Here is a 24,733-nt window from a genome sequence, read left to right as displayed (position 1 = left end):
TCTCTTCTTAGAAGTCATGGAATAGATAGCTTCAGACTGTCTGAAAAAAAAATAAACACCTTTATTTTATATTTCTTCACCCTTCATGAGTATGTATTTTACATCATAGAGCACAGTTTTGAAGTAATAACTGTTTCAAAATCCTTGTCTATGAATTTCAACTCCTGTGTTATTTATTATCATGATATATCTCCACTGATTTTCCATTGAGAATGGGTCAAATGTTCCAATCTTTAACTTTTAGATTGTATTCTGTATATTACCAGTGCTGTTGTGGAGACTCTGGGTCACGTTATGTTCTTGCAAAGATTACTGATTTTTGTGGTTATTTTAGTAGGTAGTTCAACCTTCCTCAAACTGAAAATTTTCTCTTGGGCAGCAACTCAAATACTAGCTCAGTTCTTTTACTGGCAGAGGGGCTGCTTGTAACATGCCCTGTGCATGTATGGTATAGGGGCCCATTAGAGATTTACACAGAACATTGTACATACATAGAACATGTTGCTCACCGTGTCTGGCTCTTTTTTTTCTGGGATTTCTCCTACCCTTTCTAGTGACTGTGATTGGTTTAATTTTATTTGAAATGTAATTCTCTTTATTACTTTAAAAACACTTCAGCATTCTAAACATACAAAAAATAACAAAACATTGCAAATTGCATTTAGTACAGAAGGTTCTTGAACTTTCATCAATGCAGTGGCTTTTCACTTTGCTGATAATAAAGAATTCTACAGTTTGGTTAAAAACAGTTTAAAACTACTGCACTTAACTAAAAAAGGTTCAAATGCTTGTTATGCCAGCTGACCCCACTTTTCCATAGCTAAGAATGGCAGCAGAATGCTATGTCACTATATACAGAAACAAGACAACCTGAAGTTAAATGGATGCCCCCTGCGGTGTCCATAGGTCTAGCCTCACCGTGCACACCCTGAGCAATGGCCCCTCCAAAAGGCATCTTCCCCACAGCCTCAACGCCAGGCAAGAAGCAAGAGCTTGTCTCACCATCTTGTTCTTTTTACAAACTATATGCAAACAGTTGTTAATGCAGGATTTCTAGCCGATAACCATCTAGTTAACACCACCTTACAGATTAAAAAGGAAAATGCCAGAAACATCTTTAAATGCCTTGTCATGCCAACAGCAAAGTGCACAGAGTAAAGAGAACATGAGAGTCTTTTCATTTTAAAAGTGTTTGGAAATATATACAACGTTGACATAGTTTCAGCGGGCTCCAATACCCACGGCCACTTCATGTAAACGACTGACAATTTCTAGAGCACTTTGAGAGACCAGATAATGGCCATGTGCAATTAATCCTAATGAGGGCAATAAACATGTCTCACATAAGAGCTGTGTCACTTACAGCACGCCCCTACTCTGAGGCATTCACAGACAACAGATAGACAGTTTTCTTATTCCCCTTCCTCCTCCTCCTCCTCCTCTTTCTCCACCTCCTCCTATTCCTTCTTGTCATCTTTGTCTTTCTTGTCCACCTTTTTCCTGGCAACTTTAGTGGGACCCTTTGTGCCATCAAACTTTCTTTGGACTTACAGTTGGTGACATCCTTCTCAGACTTCTCCTTCAGCTTCAGCTTGGCAGCCTTGTTGTTGTAAGTAAGGCTGCTTTTCCCTATCACTTGCTGTTCCCTATCTTTCCTCGCTACTTTGCCACATTTCCAATATAGATGCCAGGATTTGTGGATTGGATCTTGAGGGGGCATTCTGAACAGAACAGGAAGAACACAGACATGGTCTTTGGAGGGTATTAGGGTCCTTCCTCTTTCCTTCCTTAGTTGGTCCATAATCCTTCACTTTCTGATCATAGCATATTTTACTTGCCTTTGCCATGTCATTAAATGGCAAAGGCAAGTAAAATATGCCTTTAGACTTCTTTTTCCCAGACATTGTCTTCCACCTCTTAGAGCACGTCTTCGAAAATTCTGCAAAATTGACAGGAATATCTGGGGGGTTCCTTATGTTCTGCTCAGTACGTCTGCACCAAGAAGGCATAAGCAGACATCTTGCCCTTTAGTTTCTTGGGATCACACCTACAGCCATCCTGACCATATTGTCCACTCGTTTCTGTGACTGGTTCTTTATGCCAGAAATAGTGACGGTTTCTGGGGAAGTTTTAATTGCCCCATGTATGCTGACTGCATGCTGCCCTTGAGCTAAAAGCAGTAAAAAACAGGAAACTCTTGCCATCTTATTTCCTTCATCCAAATGTTAACATCTCTCCAGAATCTGCCTAAATTTTGTTCATCCCTCCAAGCTTTATATTTTCCAGGGTTTATAGTTTTTAATCTCTGGTAGGACTTTTTTATATTCTATATGATAAAATTAGATTCAAAGAGGTAATATGACTTGTCTAGGGCCATAGAGCTGGTTTTAATTATCTAGCCTTGACCATACAAACACAGTCATGCAGATATGATCTTTCTTAAGTCTCATCTGGAATTTCCTTTATCCTAGATTGCTGTTACCTCAGTCAGTGCAGCCTACTGTAAGGGGCCTCTCTCAGCTTGAGCCTACAACAGAATAAAGTTTAAAGATTCCCAAATGGGTCCAGCTGCATTAAAGATACTTCCCTGCATTACAGAAGCTTAATTCAAAGTTTGATGAGTTACTACCATAGTAGTTCCCAAACATCCAACCAACATTAGTGCTCACCCAGGATGATGAGATAGTAACAGTAGATGATAAACCCAAGGGATAAACAAGAAAAAAACAAAACAAAAAAACTTATGTCTACCTCCTCATTTTTTAAAAAAAGTACTGGCCAAAGAAATCCAGAAGTCTAAGAATCACTGCCTATTATCATAATGAGTAATTTTACAGGCTTAATTTTTTTATAAATTGAAATGTTTTATTAAATCATCTCTCTAGGTTCTTGTAGCCCAATTATTTTATCCTATTATTTCCACAAAGAGAGTTATTTCCATTTAGATTGTCAATTTCTATTCAGATTACATGTCTGAAAACTTAAGGAAAAAGAGACAGCAAAAATGAAAGTTGGTGAATTTATTGAAAGGTGTACTGAACTTTTAGAATAATCAAAAAATAACCTTCTCCTTCATTTTCCTGTTTTCAAAATACTATGGGGCTGCAGTGCAGATACAATCATAATTCCCTTTAACCTTTGGTTTACTAGGAAAGAAAGAAGCTTCCCTGATTCTGGCATTAGCATTTTTATTACATGGGGAGTTAAGCCTCTCTAGTATTGTACTTTTCATAGGGACAGAACTCCCTGATTCTTCCTTTCTGGCTGGTTTTGTCCATTCTCTGAGCATCTGGTCATCAAGTACATGTTAGTTATTGGATTGAAATAAGCAACAGCCATAATGATGAAAGAATAATACATATCCCAAGCCCTAGGGTTATGCTAATCACTCTATCATTTACAGCCATGTACTTAGAGGTATGAAGTGCAATGGCCCTAGAAGTTGCGGACAGTGGTATCTCTATGAGAGTCAAATTACAAGGTTAGCATTTAGTGGGTGAGTCAGGCTATTCTCAGGAAGAGCAACGCTAGATAGAGTATGTTCTTCAAAAGAGGTCATTTTGTAAAACAAATCTAGCATTGTAGAAAACTATCTGTTGAAAGCATATTCTGTGCTGGGAATTTTAGATAAATTATTCTCAAAACAACCCTTTGAATTAGAAGGTACTGTCATCTCCATTTTGCAGATGAAAAAATTTAAGCTCAGGGAAGATTTGTAATCTGTCCAAAATCATTTGCCTGGCCAGCATCAAAGCCAGGAATCCAATCTCACTTTGTCTACTTCTAAGCCCATAACCCCCCCCCCTTTTTTACTTGCTTCTAGGCCTTAGAAATCTATAACCAAAAATGCCCCAAAAAGGAAAGTAACAACAACACAGAGTGGTTTCTGTGAATCCAAAACAAAGAAGATGGGCCAATGAGAGTTTATCAGTTTTTTTAACGACCTCCCTATTACTCATTTTATTCAATTTTTTTGCATTATTTTGCAACTGGATGCCAAGTTTTCTTCCACATCATATGCAAAACTCATAAAACAATGTGTCCTTGGTGTTCTTGTTTTGTAAGTGTTGGTCTTCATCCAATATATCTTTGAGCCTTGGAGTCTATTTCCCAGAATGTTCTTATCTCAGCTATGACATCTTTTTCCATCGCTCCTTTGGAGCTGATGCCAGACTCTGCCCCTTTTGTCTTAACCTGAGCTCTAATTCACAGCCATCCTTCTGCTGGTGTGCACTTCCAGCCACTGGGGAAAACAACCCAGCCTGACCCAGGCCTACCCAGACCAGCCTCTGAGGCTGCACCGTCATGTCATGTCAATGCCGCCAGACTAATCTTCCTTAAACATCAATCTCACGTTGACCTCTATGCCTGTCTCCTCATTTGTGAAACAACATGTTTGAACTAGATGATCTCTAAGATCACTTCTTACACTACAACTATATAGATTCCTCTCACGTACGAGTATAAGTGTGACTCTTATTCCACTATTCTCTAGACTACAGTGAAACACAAAAGCATGTTTCTTTGTATAAAAGTTCTCCAGAAATAAAACACTTTTCACTCAAGGTGTCAGTTATTAAAATCGGTTGCAATATAATTTGAATATAGACTATTTAATCACAGAAGTACTTTTAAGTGACTTTGTCATTCCCACTCCATTTAAGTTATAATTTACATCCTTTGAACTAAAAAAGAGAAATGGATTTTCTCTAAAGATGTTCCCTGAGTTTGTGGGCCCACGGGAATGTAGAATTCCTTGTTAAATGCAAAGTGTTTCCTTTACCAGTGTTCAATTTTGTTTCCATTTGTAAGGTTGCTATAGTGCCAGAACACCCCCCAACTCTTGTTGTCCTTATAAAAGTGGCATTTTTTTCAAGAAGTTATAGCTTCAGGAGGATAATTTCAGGAGGATGATGTGAATCTTGACATCCAAGTTTTATAGAAGCCGCCCATCCTTTCTTGGGAGTCAGTTTAGTCCACATTGCCATCTACCCTCAGCGGAGGATTTGGGCAATGCTTTGTTGGAAAGGCTTAAATTTCCGGAGCTGATTCAAACATCTCACGTAGCTAATTTGTCATAATTTATTTTATACTAGAATTAGGGTTCTTTGAATTAGATTATTGTGTATGATCAGTGACAGCACAGACCAAATACCAACTAGTCAATCTGATTAAAGCCCTTTGTATGCATAGTTGACAAATCCATCCCTTGTACGTACACACATATATAACAGCACTATAAACAGTCACTTCCAATCACCTGACATAAGCCATTTCCCAGAGCTTCACCGACAGTCCCCTCATACAGAATTCAGTTAGTGAACTTACTGTTTAAGAATCATTTCTGTCTTCTGGATTATGCAGCACCAATTAAATTTTAGAGAACTGTGACACTGGTATTGATTTAACATATAATTTATGAAGTAAAAAAATCATATATATATATATATATATATATATATATATATATATATATATATATATATGCTGGTTTGAAGAATAAAAAAATAATACAGTCAGGTTTTCTTCTAAATTGTTCTTTCCTCCTAAAATTACCAGATGCTGTTTTTATGTTTGCCTGAACACAATGTTCAGTTTTATTTTATTAGATTGTGTACTTTTGTTAAATTACTCTTTTCTTTTCCATTCTATTTCACCCTTGTCACCTCACCTGTCAGTGTTCTTTGTTCACTCCTTAGCCTGCTGTAACCCTTTATAATTGAGCTAAAATCCCATCTCTTTTCCGAAGCTTCCCTGATCAAAAGGCAAATCCTTTCCGTGCACTCTGAACTTCCTCCTTTTTGTGTATTTTCCACTCCCTGGTCATTTGCTAGTTTTGTCATGTTTTGGTATTTTCTCTTTCTAATTAGATTATAAACCCCTTCAGGATAGTACCTCCTTATATTCCCCACAGCACAAATACTACGCTTACGTTTCTGACAAGTACTTAGAGAAATTAATGTGTGTATAGGGAGAGTTAGACTTTGGAGTGAGAAGGGAGATTATCCTAAGCTTCCTTAATGCAACCACACCAACCAGCTGTATCAGATGCCCGACTCTAGGGTCTTAAAAAAATGAAGAGGAGAAGGAACTCCTACCTTTCACGACAGCATAGATGGAACTGCAGAGTATTATGCTAAGTGAAACAAGCCAGGTAGTGAAAGACAAATAGCATGTAAACTCATCTATCACAGGAACCTAATGAACAAAAGAAACAAATAAGCAAAATAGAACCAGAGGCATGGAGACATGAAACAGACTGACAGGGACAGAGGGGGGTGGGAAGGGAGATAAAGGAAGAAAGAAGGGGAAGGACCTAGTTAAAGAACAACTATAAATGACCCATGGACATGGACAACAGGGTAGGGATTGACTGTGGGAGCAGGGGTGGGCAGGGCAGGGGACAGCAATGGGGGAAAATTGGGACAACTGTAATAGAACAACAATTAAAAAAAATGAAAAGGCCTATTAATTAGCCACTGAACAAAGGACAACTCAAGAGTCAAATGAATATGTTCCTATTCTTCAGACAAAAGCTTCTAGGAGTCCCTTTATCTTGCCCAAACCCATTGAGCCTGATTCTCACTACTCCACTTCCCCCAGGCTGTGCCGTCAGAAGCGGGGTCCTACTTCACAATGGTTTAGTTAATCTAAGGGGCAGACATGTCAAACACATTCAACTGTACCAAGAAACAATGTTGCTAACATTAGGAATTAAAATAATGCTATGGTCAAGTTTTTCAGACTAGTGCATGCTTATTTTTGTTTATTTTACTCTGGTGTACATTTCTAGATTTATAAACAAATATAGGTTTTTTTCCCTCATTTTCCAAGATATGACCATCTCAAATAAGGCTTGGAGAAATTTTCCAAAGACCCTACCTCAACATTGTACATGTTCAATATCATGTATTTGTTGATTGATTTATACTTTCATATGTTATTTGTCATATATACATTAAATAACCCCAATGTTAGACACTTGGAACAAAAATAGAATGAATTCCTGACTTCAAGGAGCTTAGAGTCTAAAAAATAGAAATAAGAGCAAATACGTAATAGTAATTCACATTGGTAATAACAAGTCTATAAAGAAATAAAACCTCTCTTTTTTTCTTTAAAGCTTTGCCAAGGAATATTGACATAAAATCTGCAATTTAAAGTTACAAACTGATAAGTTTGGATAAATGTGTACTTCCTTGAATCCATCACCACAATCAAGATGACGGGTCCGCATGCCCAAAAGCTTCCTCCCACCCTTCCAAACCCCACCTAGCCCCCACTGGCAACCAATGATCTGTTTCCTTTTCCCAAAATTTTATATAAATACACTTAGGAAGTATGTATACTCTATTTTTCAGTCATCCTAATTATATTGAGATTCATCCATATTGTAACAAGTCACTTCATTATTTTATTGACAAGCAATGTTTCATTGTATGGATATATATATCAATTTCATTATCTACTTACTTGTTGATGGACAGTTAGGTTATTCCAGGTTTTGGCTATTACCAATAAAGTTATGAACATTTATAAGCAAACACTTCTACAAAAATATTCTCTCATTTATCTTAGGTAAATACCTAGAAATGAATGGCCAGGTCATATGATTGACTTTTTAAGAAACCACCAAACTCTTTTCCAAAATCCTTGTACCAGTTTACAGTCCTAGTGTATGAGACTGGTAGTTATTCTAGTTGATCAGTATTTCTAATTTTAGTCACTCCAGTAGCAGTATACTGGTATCTCCTTTTAGTTTTAATTTGCATTTCCCTACTCGATAATCCTGGTCCACCTTACACATTTCCACCCAAGTCCTAAAATAAGCCATTTCTCCAGAGGAGCCCTGGTCTTTTTGTTGGAAACTGACATCTGAGTGCTTGGTATGATTTTGCTTCTATTCTCAATAGAAGCAACAAAACAATTGTTTCTGTTCTCTCTCAATTGACAGAGCAAGAAACAGTGCATATATGAAACTGTTATATTCACATTATGTATATTCTACATAGAAAACTATGTTTACCTACCTTTATCAATGCTGAGCTAAACATGAGTTCATAGAGATGTCTCCAACTGTAATTCATTACCACAGGGATCATGCTAGCCTCCTCCACTTTCTTACTTGTATGTAATTTCTCTCTCCAGCAATGAGAAACCTGAGCTCCACCATCCACTATTCATTTACTTAATTGCCAAGTTCCAGTATAAATGTATAGCAGTATCAGAATTATTAACCTGTACACCGTGGGAGACAACTTTATAAAACTACAGCACGTATTCAGTTCCATTTCCTTTTAATCTTACAGATTCCACTTATTTCAAAGTTACATGGGTCAGGACTTTTGTTCAGTTTTTTTTTTTTTTGCTTTTAATCTTACAGATTCCACTCATCTCAAAGTTACATGGGTCAGCACCTTCCCCCCCATTCCCTTCAATTAGGTTGTTTCATGCATTTGTAATGGATTGAACCTCTTCTCCAGTCTGCAACCCTTCGTTGGATCCCTCCACCTCCTGAATATTTTTTTACCTACATACATTAAGATTTACTTTTTGTGCTGTGAGTTCCATGGATTTTGAAAAATTCACAATGCTTTGTAACCACCATCACAATATTATATGGAATAATCTTACTGCCCTAAAAGTCCCCTGTGTCTCACCTATTCATCCACCTTCCCTCGCCCAGCCTCTACCAGCCACTGGTCGTTTTACCATATAAATAGTTTTGGCTTTTTCAGAATGTTATATAATTGGAATCACACAATATTTAGGCTTTCAGACTGGTTTCTTTCACTTAGCATTATACATTTAAGGTTTCTCCATGGCTTTATGCTTTGATGGCTCATTTTTAAAAATCACTAAATAATAATGTATTATATGGACTTATCAGATTGTTTATCCATTTACCCATTCAAGGACCTGTTGATTGCTTCCATTTTTTACCAAATAGTAATAAAGCTGCTATAGGCATATCTGTGTAAGTTTTTGCATGAATGTAAGTATTCAGATCAACTGGATAAATACCCAGCAGTGTTACTGTTGGATCACATAGGAAGAGTATGATTAGTTTCGTAAGAAATTGTCACACTGTCCCTCAAAGTAGCCGTAACATCTTGCATCCACATCATCAATGAATGAGAGTCCCCATTGCTCCAAATTCTTATCAATACTTGGTATTGTGTGTTTAGGTTTATTTTTCTAAAGATTTTAGCCATTCTAATAGAATATGTGTAGCGTTCTCTCATTGTTACTTTAATTTGCAATTCCCTAATGAAAAATGATGTTAAACATCTTTTCATATGCTTATTTTCCATGTGCATGTATTTTTTTGCTAAAGCTACAAACCTGTTATCCATCTTTAAATTTTTTGCTTGTTGTTTTCCTATTGTTGTATTTTAAGAGTTCTTTGTATTCTTTGGACACAAGTCCTTTTTCATATATATGAGGTCTATCCAGAAAAAGTTGACCCATTATTAATATAACAAAAACGGTCTGCATGGCATCAATGTAACCTGGCAGCCAAGGAGAATGGACTGGAATGTGCATGTGTGAACAATGATGCCTTCACGGTAATAGTGGGAGTAGTAGACGTCCTTGAGTGAGTATGTGTATTGTGTGGCCATCATCTTTAAAATGACTGAGCAAGTAGAGCAACGAATCTGCATCAAATTTTATGTTAAGCATGAATAGTCCTCCATAGAAACTATTCATTTGATTCAGAAGGCTGCAGCTATGGGCAACTGGTGATTCACAGCTTCATCACCACAACACACCACTCATGCATCACATCTCCTACAGAGTTTTTTGGTAAAACATCAAATCACCCAGATGATTCAGCCCACCTACAACTCAGATTTGGTGCCCTGTGACTTCTGGCTTTCCCAAAAACTAAAATTATCTTTGAAAGGGGAAGAAATTTCAGACCATACATGAGATTCAGGAAAATATGATGGGGCAGCTGATGGTGTATGGGAGAACCATGTGAGGCCCCAAGGTGCCTTCTGTATTTTTTGGACTATAAAATGCACCCCCATTTTCCTCCCAAATTTGGGAGGGAGTGGGTCTTATAGTCCAAAAAATATGGTACTTTGAGGGGACTGAGGCATGATTGTCCTATGAACAATGTTTCTTGTATCTTGTATCTTCTTCAATAAATGTCTCTATTTTTAATATTGCACAAATGGACACCTTCTAGACAGACCTCATATGGTTTACAAATATCGTTTGCTAGTCTGTGTCTTGACTTTGGATTCCCTTAGCAGTGACTTTTGCAGAGCAAAACTTTTTACATTTTTATGTCTAATTTATCTTTTTTCTTACAAAAATTATACTTTTGGTGTCACATCTAAAAAAACTCACTGCCAAACCCAAGTTCATGCAGGTTTTCTTCTGTGGTTTATTCTAGCACATTGATGGTGTTCCACTTTGCATTTAGATCCATAACAAGTTGTGTTACTTTAGGAAAGGTAGGGGTGTCAAGCTGGCAGCTTCTTTTTTCTGCATATGAATGCCCGGTTGTTCAGGAGTGTTTTTTTAAATCCCTGGGACTTATTTATCTCATATTTGAAGTTTAGCATTTGTTAAAGAGACTGGGTGTGACCTTTACAAGTGTTTCCCCAGCTTTGTTTTCTTCTCTCAAGGGAGACAGAAAGGCCTACACAAGGCTGCAATTGAATAATATCTATTCCCTCACCTCAGATAAGGTTCTGGTAGTCTTTTCCCTTAGTGAGCAGGAGTTCATAATAAAGAATGCTCTGGTCGTATTTCAAGTTTTACTTTTTTCTTTTCCAAAACATGAGTGTTTTTTCAAGGCTCTTTATCCTCAGTACCTGAGAAACTTCAAGTAAAATCCACAAAAGTGTGGTACCTCCCCTCAGACTCCTGCTGCTAGAAGTTTCTCCCTCTCATGCTAGACCGTACTTAACCTCCAGCAGTTCATCAAAGTTACTATCTAAGTGTTCCCACCGGTTTATGGATCCAGCAACTTCGGCTCTATTTAGGCTGGTCTTAGCTCTGATTCCCTGTATTTGTCTGTCTCTCCAGATTTCAGGGCGGCAGTTTGCCCTGAGACCTCAATTCTGTGATCAGTCCAAGAAAACTCATCGATTATCAGTTGGCAAAAATGACTCCTCTTTTTATTCCCCCTTCCCAATACAGCTTCACAGCCGGGCAACAGCACACTGGGCTCGGGTGGGCATTTCACATCCCACTTTCAGCTCTGTCAGACTCCTATGTTATTCTCGGATATGGACCATTCATCTATTTTCAATACTACTTGAATAACTAAGTAAAAACAGTGCTAAGTGATACCCCTAACCCTGACATACCCCTAATTTTCCTCCTTTTCCAACAAGGTGATTGTCCATGAGGCCCTCTCATAGCCAGTCAGAGAAAGACAAACACCGTATGATTTCACTTATATGTGGAATCTAATAACAAATTGAACTAACAAACAAAATAGAGACAGACTCATAGATAGAGAGCAGACTGACAGCTATTGGGTGGGGACGTTAGGGGGTGGAGGGATTGAGCAAAAAGGAAAAAGAACTCATGGACATGGACAAAGGTGTGGTGATTGCTGGGGAGAGGGAGGCATAAGGGGGTTAAATGATAATGGAAAAAAATACAATTAAAAAAAAAAGAATCTGCCCTTGATGGTGTGGATCACTGGACTGAGGGCCAGCCTGTGAACCAAAGGGTCGCTGGTTCGATTCCCAGTCTAGGGCACATAACTGAGTTGCAGGCCAGGTCCCCAGTGCGGGGGTGGTGGGTGTGTGAGAGGCAACTGCACATTGATGTTTCTCTCCCTCTCTTTTTCCCTCCTTTCTCCTCTCTAAAAATAAATAAATAAAATCTTTAAAAATACCAAAAACAAAACAAAGAATCCTAGTGCTTTCTCCAGTGACTTACACTTAAAAATGTAAAACCAGTGAAGTGTCAGTAGGTCACTCATTATTCTTGGATAAAAAATGTTATTAAGAAGGGATAGTAATATAGTTGTTATCACCCTTAAATGAGATGCTTGGGGAGCATTAAATTGAAAATAAAGTCCTTTGCAATAGTGTGTAAATAGACATGCTTTACTAGGGTTACACGTGCTTGTTTTGCAAAGTGGTCGTTACTTTTTGTCTTTCTTAGCACTCAGGAACATAAAGAGGGGCTGAAACCTGAAGGACAGCAGGGTCAGTTTTTTCCTTTAAGGGGAGCTTGCAAGCAAAGTACAGAGATTAATTTTATTCTTGAGTTTTATTTCATGTGGTATCATAAAAAATTAACACCCAGATTTACAGAAATGGTGAAAACCCAAGAACTTTAATTTTTTTTAATTTTTGAAAAAGATAAATATAGAGGAGAACATAAAGAAAGAAATCAAGGATGAGCAGGTTCACCCCACTGGAGCCACAGGCCCTCCAAGTGGCCCTCATGCAGGGTGTGGGAACATTGCTGGATCTGTTATGGTCCATCATTCGCCTGAACAAGAATGCTTATCTCTTCATTTGCTTCATCTATTTGTAAAGAGGCACGCCCTTTGTGCTAATAAAGAGTAATTTCTTACTTTGTGCACTCCAATTTTCATTTGAGTGTGGACCCTGCTGTCCAAGTTTTACCTACTCCTGACACTTCGCTTTCCAAGAAAAAAACACTATCTGATGTTGTGACTTAACTCTAAGCTTCCTGAAAACAGCTATCTTTCCTCATATGTATCTGTGTTGACTGCAGTTCCTACCAAGTACCTTAAGCATGGCTGAATTAATTGGTCACCAAATTATTTTGTGTGTGTCAAGTTTTAAATTACTGAATTTTGGCTTTACATTTTACTAATTGTTTTGAGTGTGTGTGTATTTAAGGTTGTTTGAACGTATGTCTGTCCTCAAAGACAAATAAGCAGATGAAGCGCTGTCAGATATCTTCCATTTGACCCTCCAGGTTCACTTTCCACTCCTCTCCGAGATGATCTGTGTCCCAGAGGGCTGCCTGTTTCACTCCTGTCATCAGCCTCTTCCTGTGCCCTTCTGACTTCTAACTGGGTTTAGGTGTGGAGATCATCAGCAGGAGATAGGGGATGAATTGTGGGTGCTCCTATGTGGACAGCTGAGGAAGAATACAGTGCATGTGAAGGAGGAGAATTAGGTCCTAATGTGCTTTGACAATAGAGGAAAACCCCTTACTGATGTTCTCTAAGATGCTCTACTAAGACACTGAGGGATGCTGCTCCAATTCCTTGTGAAAAATGTTCAAGGTAACAACAGAGAGCTTATCTGCCTGAACCCTGAATAAGAGTAGCTCACACAGAGGTCAGTCAATCAATGGAACAAGCATCAGTCTCCCATCTACTCTGGGTGGACCACCATGAGGGGCTGAGGGGCTAGGATGGAAGCGGATACAGACCACCTCTCATGCCATATTTCGTAGGAGGTTTTATTGAAACTTATAGAACTTTTTGAAGAAGCATTGCCCAACATTATACATGCTATCCACAGAATTTTAGGAAATTACTCTACATGTTTTGCTGTGTACTCTGGAGATTTTTTTCTGTTAATCAAATGAAAATTTACTTTTTAAGGTGAGCTTTAGAGATCTTAAATAAAATCACTCATGGGAATCCAAAAGAGCATATATAATATCAAATAATAAAAACATTAAGGTCAAAAAAGACCTTACAAACAATTCAGAAAAAATAACACACACACAAAAAAAACATCAAAATTAGGTTGAAGGTTCTCTTCTGTATGACAAATCAGAAATGAGAGCAGAGCAGGAGCAATCAGAAACAGAAGTTTAGGGATAATGGTGACAAGGGGAATAGGTGAGGGATTTATGAATTGGCTGAGGACGCTTTATCGTTGAGACCCATGAGTCCAGCATGAGGCTGGAAAAAATACTGAAAGAATTTGTATTCTCCCCCAGGATGATTAGTATCATCCTGCATTCTGTAGGTACCCAATAAATGTTTGTTAAAAGTTAAGAATGCTAAATTTGCCTGCATGAAACTCAAATTGGTGGCTGGCAGCCGAATGAGCAGTCCAGTGGAAATCTCTGCCGCTGAGTCCTGACCCCGTGCCAGTTTTAGGTGAAAATGGGCTATAGTTCAGATGAAGATAGACCACAGACCTGGTGAGTTTCGCAGTATGCTAGAACCTGGCAAATTAGTTCTCATATTGAGAACTTATATTTCCCTGATCTCCTATCTCTTGAGCTTCTGTCATGCTGTAGCGGGCGGGGAGGGGCAGGGAATGGATGTCTTCCTCTAGGATCTCAGTTCTCCCTGGGCTGAGACCACAGAGAAAAACAAATAGTAGTGTGAAGGGAATAATGCCTAAGACAGAAAGCAGGGTGTACTGGGAGGAGAAACCGGTTCATCTCAGTTTAAAGGTTTCTTTAATGTGTTACGTCCTTCCTCCTGGCAGGCAGTTTTCTGAAGCTGCATATTTAACTTCCAGGTTAAATATGAAGATTGAACCTGCAGCACCATAATAAATTACTAGTGAAATGGCACAAATTAAATAAGAGGAAATGGCGAGTGATTTGTTTTGTTTGTCTCCTAAAATAAGACCCCAAGGTTGTGTGAGAGGCTAAGGTTGTGTGATAGGCTAAGTAATCTGTGGAACAAATACTTTAATTAGCTGACAGCTCGTAGGATGAATTACATTTGATCTCTGTTCAAGATGCTTGTATAATAGGATTTAATTGTTTCATTTTCTACAGTATAATGGATGGATGAAGGAGGGTGGTATCTTGAGAATTTCTTCATTTACAGCAGTGATTGCAATATTGTTCTGAAAAGTGTAATATGACATGAAGAAGGTTGTAGAGAAAGTGTGTAGGAGTCTTCAGTCTCTGGGGATTCTTTGTACCTTTGCACTCCAGGCTGGCTGTAACGCTGACATCTCACCATCATACAACTCTAACTGTTGCCAGCAAGAATATAACAGCCTCTTAATTGGCCGCTCTGCTTAGGGTTTACTTCCCACACCCTTCTCCCTTCCCCACTCTGTATCCAGAGTGTTCCACCAACAGGGATAATCTGACTGGGCTCTTCCCTATTTAAAAAGCTTTCAGTGCTGCCCTGCAAGACAAACCACAAAATTCTTCATGTGGACTTGAAATGCCCGGGCCGGCTCTGCAGCCTCCCCCTCCTCTTCTCTCTGTCTTGCACGTGTCCTGCAGCAGCACCTAAAGCCCTGATGAAATCACAGCTTTCTCTCTGAATTTCTGCTATGCCGTCACATCCCCCAGGGAGGTTCTTTTCCTCTCGATTCCCCAAACAATTTTTATATTCATCCTTTAAGAAGGCTTGGTCATTACTCCTTCCCATCTTCTTACTTTCCTGCCATCCGCATGTGCTGCCCCTCATCGGTGCCTCCATTTGACCCTGTAGGTGTCCTATCAAAGTATTTCTCCCACTTCATTAAAAGGTCCGTTTATGTGTTCAGTCCACATTAGATGGTGGGTTCTTTGAGAACAGGTCCCATGTTTCATTCACCTCTGTCCCCAGCCTCTAATACAGAGCAGAAAGGGTGTTCATTTAATGTTTGGTGACTGAATACATGAAAATGTTTTCTTCTCTTGTTTCAAAATAGTGTGGTAAAAGTCATGTTTTACCAAATACTCAAGTGAGTCTGGTGTAAATAAGTCACACATTCACACATGGCTAATACATGTGGAATGAAATGCCACAAGGAATTAGATTGCTGAGAAAGACACTTGGACACAAATACTATTCAATGTAATTTTTCATATTTAACATTTCACTTAATGGAGTTATTATCTAAAAAGCCCCTTTGCCCTATGTATTTTATGGTTTAGGGAACCTGACCATTTATTCAATTACATTCAAAGAGGGGGACGGTGCCTTATGCAAACAAATCTGACTCTAGCTCTGAGCTTCTCAAACCGTTATGCAGAGAAATGGCTGGTTATCTGTTAAACTGGAGACTCTAATTCAGCAGTTCTAGAATGGTAGTTGAGATTTTGTAAATCTATTAAACTCCCAGATAATGTCCGTGCTGCTGGCCCTTGGCCCTGACTTCAAGTGGCAAGGAGAGACAGCCCCTCAACTTCACCTAGAGTAATATGGCTTGCAGGGAATTGGATGTTAAGGTGTTTTACTGCTGTGCAGATAACTATACTGAAAGTTTCCGCTGCCTTGTGTTAATATCTAAGTGGATTTCAGTGATGCTGCTGACCCATAGTTTGGTAAACAAGTATTTTTCATGATTGAAAATATTCATGACTTCTGAATATTGTAAGTCTTTCTCATAATACAAAAATTTTCATTTTATTATTTTATTTTTATTGTTTTCTGTTATATTATTTTGAACTACTTTTTCAGTACTAAGTCCTGGTTTCTAACCTGTGAATCACAGAGCAAGTCACTCTAGATTTACCAACCATATAGATGAGTCAAATCAGCAGTGTTTGGGGAATGACCGTTTAAATAAAAACTTGATAGAAAATGGCCAAAACATGATAATATTCAAGATCATAAAGCAAAAGAAAATTCAACCAGATTTTTAAAAAATGGATTTTAGGAAATCTAAACCAAACCCAGATCAATCAAAAAAAAAAAACAACTATTAAAAAAAAGTCTAAAAGGCAAATAAAATCCATATGTATAGATGGTTGGTGCTTTAAGAAAAAAAAATATTTAAAATTAATTATGGGAGGAGCAAAGCCAATAAAAAGAATAAGAAACAAATTAGGTTAACCCTCTGATTTCACAGAGTTTAAAACCGAAGAGACTAGCAGGATGAAATGGAAGAAATGATAATAGTGCTGTCCGTGTGCCGGCACCGCCAGGCACAGACACCTTTCTGTCTGCCTCGTCTCGCTTAATTCTCTCAGCAGTAGCATGGGGGGGTCCTGTTATTAAGGCTAGATGCCTGGAAAGGAATAAAATTAAAATGCCATTTAACAAGTCCTTAGGAACTAAAAGTTGCAGTAATCTACTTTTTTTAGTACTCCTCTCTGATACTCTGTAATGAAAATAAGAATTATTCATTTTATTAACATTTTATTGAGCAAATAATAAGAAAGCACATTTAAGGATATTACATGTATTATTTAATTTCAGTAACAAGCCTATGAGTTAGAAGCTACTGTTATTTTCATTTTACTGAAGAGGGAATTGAGGTTTAGTGAGGTTAAAAATTTGTCCAAAATCACCCAACTAGTAAAAAACAGAACCAAAGCTCAAAGTCTTCTTGATACCAGTTGGTTTGTTACCAGTTTTATAATATTTTTAAAGGCTTTATCTCTGTGCACATCCTAGTGTGCAAAAGTTTCTTCAGGTCCACACCTATAGGTGATATTGATGGACCCTAGGAAATACACACATTCAACATTCAACTCTGCTAAGAAATGTCAATCCAACTTCCACAGAAATTACACAGTTTACACTCCCTTCCTTCAAAGGTGAATGAGAGTTCTACATTTTTTTCCAAAACCTGATACATTCTGACAGTCCCATTTCTACTAATTTTGTGGCAATTTTCTTTACTTTGTTTAATAATGAGATTGAATATTTTCAAATGATTTTGGACCATTTTTGTTTGATCATCTATGAAGTTCCTGCTCATTGAATTTTTCCCCTATTTTTCTTTTGGGCTTTCTTTCTTTCTTTCTTTCTTTCTTGATTCAAAATATTTAATGTACTATAAACTACTTCTTTGTTATTTATATGTATTGCAAATATTTTCTCCAAGTTGTAGCCTATTTTTATTCATTCTCTTTATAGTGTCTTTGAGTGAAGAGAAATTGCTGAATATTTTTCCTTATGGATTGTTTTTGTATCTTTTTAAAGAAATCTTTCTCTACTGCAATGTCTAACAAGTACAAGGTTGTCTTCTAAAAGTTTCATAGTGCCCTGGTTGGTGTGGCTTAGTTGGTTGGGCATTGACCCGCAAAACAAAAGGTTGCTGATTGGATTCCTGGTCTGGGCACATACTGGGGTTGAGGGTCTTGTCTCCAGTTGGTAAGAAAATGGATGTTTCTCTCCCTCTCCTTCTCCCTACCTTCCCCTCACTCTAAATAAATAAATAAAATATTTAGAAGTTTCAAAGATTTTTCCTTTCACATTTAAGCCTTTAATCTTCCTGAATTTGGTTTTATGTGCATGTGAAATTAGAATCTGTGACAGATACAATCAGAGTCCACACTTACTCCTTAACCCAACTCAGGTCACCCAGAGCTTTAGTGAAGAAGAGGCCCACTCTTGACTTTCTACCTCAAGCATTCACTCATCAGGATGGGCTTCATTTGACAAGCTCCCTCAAAGCTGGAGTTGCTCTGGCTGCTGGAGCAGGCTTGGCCCATATATGGGGTTGGCTGAAAAAGACAGGCTCAGTGTTCCAGGAATGGCCTTCAATCAATGCAGAAAAAAAAAAATGAGCAAAGAAATTTCTTCCTCACCCCTAAATGGGACAATTACTAATTATGTTTAACAGTCTTTCAGGGAATTCACAGTAGACTTGAACTCTAGTCGCCACAGTAATAACCACTTATTAACATATACTTTATTGGCTTTTGTCCCTTCCCTATTGCACTTCCCCACTCACTGACTTGCTTCCTGAGATCACCTCCCAGATAAATAACTTTTCCCAAATTATTGGTTCAGGTTTGGTTTTGGCTAGAGCCCAGCTTCTCAGGGTGAGATTCGAGAACTAGATCACTTGCACGTCAGATGACAAAGGGTCCCCGTTACTGGTAATTAGTAGGGTGGTGATCACACTGGAATGGGGCAGCATCACATTCACTTAGACTCTTGCTACGGTTTATTGGGAAGAAGCACAGGTGAAAGAGGAAACATCGGCTCTCCTATGGTTCCAGTGTCTGAAATGTATAAGACTACTGGTAACCAGGATAGTAAAGTTGGCTGGGTTTTGTTAACTATCTTGGAAGCATGAAAAAAAAAAGACAGATTCATGTCACTCAGATATTAACTTAGGTAGTATCGTGAGAGGCAGAAGGCCTCCAGTGGATATTTAAAGAGACCTTTATCTCTCACAGCCAGAGGGCAAAATGTACTACTGAAAATCAATATTAATATTTGATTGTGCAGATGGCAAGAGCTCAGAAGGAGGTGAATTAATAGTGATGGCAAGTCTCCTGTGGTAAATATATATATTAAAGAAGAAGAATGGGACCACGAAGTCTGGGACAGAAACATTCGAAACCCTTGAGATCCTGGATTGCTCTGAACCCTACTGGTCAGCAAAAGAAGCTCCCACCTCCTTGGTAGGAGAGTAGATCAGAATTACATTCTTAAAAAATCCATGAAAAGGTGATGATTCACTAGATTTTCTTCCATACAAACAATTAAATAAAAATCAATATGATACAACACAATCAATGCATCACCTCAGTGATTGTATGGAGACACCTGGAGCCAGTCCAGATATACTGCTGGAATGGTACCAAGCAGCTTGGAAATGATGCTTCCACAGCAGCAGCTCTGGAGTATGGTCTCCAAACCCCTAGGGAACCTTTTAGGGAATCCACAAGGTCCAATAATAATACTAAGATTGTTTTTGCATATTCTGCTTTGTTGAAATTTGCACTGGTAGTGCCAAAGCAATGGTGTATCAGGTTGCTGGTGCCTTAGCAAAAAATTAAGGCAGTGGTGCCAAACTGTACTAATATTCTCCACTGCCAATTTTTAAAGTCAGGTTTCCTAGAGATGCTCTTGATGAAGCAGTCAAAATTATTATTAGTGTAAAAAACCTCATACTTGAGTAAATAACTTTTTAATATTCTATGCGACAAAAGAGGAAGTACGCATGAAACTTTTGCGGCATACCAAAGTATAACTGTTCTATCAGGGAAAAGTGTTGCCGCAATTATTTCACTTGAAAGCTGAACAAACCCCTTAACAGAATAACATTTGCCTTGAAATAATAACTGACAAGCAAAATGTCAATATTCAGATTTTGTTACTTGGTAGCCATCTTCACAAAAGGTAACAAAGTAAGCCTACCATTTCAAACAAAGTAGCTGACAGTCTTTGTGGCCAGTGATAAAATTTGCAGTTTTAAGTAAATATTACAACTGTGGGAAATTTGTGTATTACACTTTGAGTCTGACAACTTCCAGAAACCTAGACTTTTTGATAAAATTGGTGATTTTATTAAAGAACGTGATGTTTTTAACATTGTATAATGAAACAAATCAACATTTACAAGATCTGTTTAACTCAGAGTTCACATTTTATAATGGTCAATGCATGATGCTTTAAGATCATACATGGCTAAAAGATTTATTTAAACTGCATAGTAGGCCACTAGATAGTAATGTAACGGAGGATGAAAGTCCATGGACATTACATCTGACCCTTCCACTCTGGAAGGTGCAACAATTTATCCTAATTGGAATTGACATGCATTCTGGGTAAGAGTTTGTGTCCTTGCTCACAGCACCTCTGCTAGCACCTCTGTCTGAGGGGTCACATAGTTTCTAACATATTAACATAAAGTCCTATGCAAGGCTATTTCAGAAAAAAACAGCCCATTTTATACCAAAGGAGAGAGAACAATGAGTGCCCTGCTGTTACAGAACCCTGACAACTATGTGGGGTTCGATTGCCTGCTGCCAAGAAGTGTGACCCCCAATGTAAGAGTTTGGTGAAAAAGGAAACGGGGGTGCTTATTTAAAGGTTATACAGATTCATCATAATAGTGGATTTCTGCCATTAAGTCCTGTTTTCTTCAAACCAGCCCCAAAACGCATAGTCCTGCCTCCCTGTGCCAAACCAGGCCAGTTCCAGAATACAACAGTCAGAGGTACTGTCTTTCACAAAAGTCTGCCACTCAGCATTCCCGGTCACAGTTCCATTGCAAACATCTCACAAAGCTGGGTGGCTGGGCAGGTCCCCCACTGCTCCGTCAGTTCTGCTGTATCTTCTCCAGGCAGACTTAAATCTGGGTGGATGAGCAGGCCCTGGGCACAGCACCAGCTCTGGTGACTCTGAACTTCTGGCTTTCGGACCTCCTCTTTCTTACTCCAGACCACATGGCTTTCTCCCTCTCCAGCTTTCAGACCTTGTGGTTCTCTCTCTTCTCTTTCAGCCCGCCCTCATTTAAATACTCCACTCAGAACGTCCTGCATGACCTCATATGCAGCCTCTCCTATGATGTGTTAGTGTCTGTCTTTTTTGCCAGTCTCCCCCAACCCGTGTCTTTTACCTGCTTTTGGTTGCCATCTGGGAGGGCAAAAGTTCCCAGTGATTCATGAGCATCTGCCCCCTACCTCTCCATCAGGCACTACATGCACTCCCCCCCTCCCTGCCCCCGATGCTTCCCCCCCACCCCGCTATGTCACCAGTCCCTGAATGTTCTCAGTCACATACACAATTTGCCCTGGGCCTTCCCTTCAGGAAGGCACAGCTATTAACCTACCATTGTTATGCAATGTATCTTAAACGCCATTGTCATCCACGCCCCTCCTTCCCCCAAACAAGAATTGTGGGGAATACACTCTGCACCCCATTACACTATCACAGGATCCTTTATCCATTATGATAGGTAGGTATATCTATCATATACCGCATCACCTGGAAGCTACAGTCCTGATACAATTTTAGAGTAGCCCTTGTAATGCTCAGATAGGATACTAGTGTGGAGATGACACTTTGCAAGTTTAGAATGTGCTCCTTCAAAACTCAATATATATGATAAACGGCCATTTTATTTTCTGTCTCCCAAATACTTAGATTATATGGGTCCAGAAACCATGGGATAGAAACAGGATTAATCTCCCTTGCCATGACTCCAAGGGACCCGATTGGCAAATTTGCCATTTCTGTAGCCACAACTGTAGGCTCTGTTAGACTAGTGGTCCTGGTTCCCAAAGGTGTAACATTTCTACCAGGGTGATAGGTAGTATTCAGTCGAACCTGAAACAATGACTGCCACCTGATCACTGTGGGCTCCTCTTGCCAGTGGACCAACTGGAACAGGAAACACAAAAAAGGAGTTACTTACTAGACTAAAGTAATTAAGCCAGGGAATCTGAAGTAAATACGATGAGAATCGAGGATTCCTGCTTTGTATTAGGGGCAGAGAGAAATAGGTCTGGAGCTCTGAGGACTCCCTGATGCACCTCTTAGTGCCTGTATACCTGGTGATAACAGTAAGTGGGAAAACACAGTGAAGGGGCCCGGCGGGGGCCAGGGAGCCAGAGGTGCTGGCGTTGCAGGGCTGAAGGTCAGTTTCATTCCACTGGGTGAGCAACCTACAAGAGTAGAAATTCTGGGTGAGGGTCAGGGAAGGGGAGATATGAGTATCAATTTCATCTTCAGGATAGATTCAATAGGAGTAACTTACCCTGTCTCACTGAATTCCTGTTTTAGGAATTATTTTTCCTTTGTGGTTGAGAAGGTCAATGCTTAGAAGAATCTAAGAAGAATCAGAAAGAGGTAGGATATAGTGAACTTAAAGTAGGGCACAGGTAACTCTGAGTGACCCAAATGATGGACTAGAATATTGTTGGGGCCCTGCTCATACCAGTTGGTCCTACCCGAAAGGACATATGTAGCTTTGCTGGACGCTTTCTGCACACACCAATAATAGTCTACCTCAACCACCTGCACCTCAATGCCTGAGATTTTTCTCTGCCCGTATGAACATACCAGCCTGTAGAAACAGGTAGGACAGAAATTCCAGAGAGGTAATAATACCTATTACAATTCTAAAGATGGCCACAAATTCTTTGACACTCCTTCCATCAAGATGTGGGGTCTAGTCCTCCCCACTGTGTACCTGGACTGGCTTTGGTGACTTTCTTGAAGTGGAAGTGATGCTGCATGACTTCTGAGGCTAGGGTAGAATTAGCCATGCAGATTCTACCTTTTGTTCATTTTTCGAGCCCTGAGCCACGGTGTAAGAAATCCGAATACCTTTAGACTTTCAGGATAAGTGGAAGCTGAAGCCATACACAGAGACCAAAGTAAGTGTTCCAGTCGTTGGCCTCATCTGATGCTGGCTTTGATTCATCCCAGATCCAGTGCCAGGGATAATGAAAGAAGCATCCAGATGATTCTGATCCCCTCTGTTTGAGTCACTCCCAGTCATCTGAGTCTTCTTCATTAAGTCTCCAGGTATTGTAAAGCTGAGACAATCCATCTCCAAATTTGTCCTGTCCTAATTTCTGCCCACAGAACTAGTGAGCATAATAAAGTGTTTTTTATGCCACTAATTCTTAGGGTGGTTTGTTTCAAGCAATTAACAATCAGAACCTGCCCCTAAGATGGACATTCAACCAACGAAGGGTAGGAGTTGATCAATAAATACCTCTGCATCTTTATCATTTAAATTCTGAGGTGTGTTCTGCAAAGCTTCTCAGGCATTTCCCAGGAGGATCCAGTTCCCCTTGTACATTGAAACAACTTCATAAACACATCCTTTACTTGCTTCCCTCTTTTCCTTGCTTTACTTCCTCATTCTCTGACTCTGCTTCCTGCAATTCATCTCTTAAACTACTTGAACACAAATCCTTGTTTCAGGGACTGATTTTTCCGAAACGCAAATCATAGGTGGATTCAACTTGTTTTGCTATTTCTGTTTTTATTTCTATATGGACCACAACTGTCCCCATGCCATTTATTAAAAACCCATTCTGTCCCCTCTGGCTTGTAGTACCACCTCTGTTACACATCCAGTGTCTACTTATAATTATTTTTCTATGATAATTATTCTATTTCATTGATTTATTTATCTACCCCTGCCCCAATCAGTAGTAAGCCTTTCCATCTGTGAAGGCCATTCTCTCATCTCTCTTTTCTATTCAGGAGAATAAGTGAATATTCATTTCTATGTTTATTTTATAGTAAGTTTGGGGATTTAGACAAAATACATACTGAATTTTCTGTTGGGATGGTATTTAATCTAGATATAAATTTGGGAATAATTGATACCTTTATAATATTGGATATATTATTGGGTTGGCCAAAAAGTCCATTTAGGTTTTTTCCATAGAATAAAAGATACATTTTTCATTTTCACCAACAACTTTATTGATTTGGATATTTTGAGTATGTTGGCTATCTCCCACATGGTATAATGTTGATCGTGCTCATTTAATGTCTCAATTTGATCACTACCAACTTCAACTTGTCTGCCTGACCATGGAGCATCATCCAGTGAGAAATCTCCAGCACAAAACTTCGCAAACCACTTTTGACACATTTAATCAGTCACAGCACCTTCTCCACACACTGTACAAATCGTTCCCTGTGCTTCAGTTGTGTTTTTACCTTTCTTGAAATAATAAAGCATAATATGCCAAAATGCATATTTTCTTCCATCTTCAATATTTAAATAGCTACACAAAAATTCACCAATACCTATGTGTTTTTTTTGTAAATGCACACTGATATGGCAGCTGTCACAATATAACCTAACAAAATTGTTTTGAATGAAGTTAAAGACAGCCAAGTGCTACTACAGCCCATCTTACAGAAAACAAACAAACCAAGTTTTGGGCCAGCCCAACAGTTATCAATACATTGCCTGTATGTAACAAATCACCCAAAGTGTACTACCTAAAAACAGCAACTACAATTATGTATTATCTCACATAATTTCTGTGGGTCAGGAATTTTGGAGCAGTTTAGCTAAGTGGTTTTGACTCCAGCTCTCTCATGACTTTTCAGTCCAAGATTTCATCCAGGACTTCAATCATCTGAGGACTTGGGTGAGGGGAGGACGGGTTCTCAGGATGGCTTACCCACATGGATCTA

The 24,733-nt window shown here is 38.9% G+C and overlaps 1 pseudogene; it reads right to left on the bottom strand.

Moving 5' to 3' along the window:
* Positions 1-1,412: 1,412 nt before the first annotated feature.
* On the bottom strand, positions 1,413-4,307 carry LOC128781427 (high mobility group protein B3 pseudogene; annotated as a pseudogene).
* Between the last annotated feature and the right edge of the window lie 20,426 nt (positions 4,308-24,733).

This window comes from Desmodus rotundus, chromosome 7 (genome assembly GCF_022682495.2).
Source record: "Desmodus rotundus isolate HL8 chromosome 7, HLdesRot8A.1, whole genome shotgun sequence".
Lineage (NCBI taxonomy): Eukaryota > Metazoa > Chordata > Mammalia > Chiroptera > Phyllostomidae > Desmodus > Desmodus rotundus.
The sequence above is the reverse complement of the archived record's forward strand: the minus strand, read 5'-3'. Positions and strand labels throughout refer to the sequence as shown.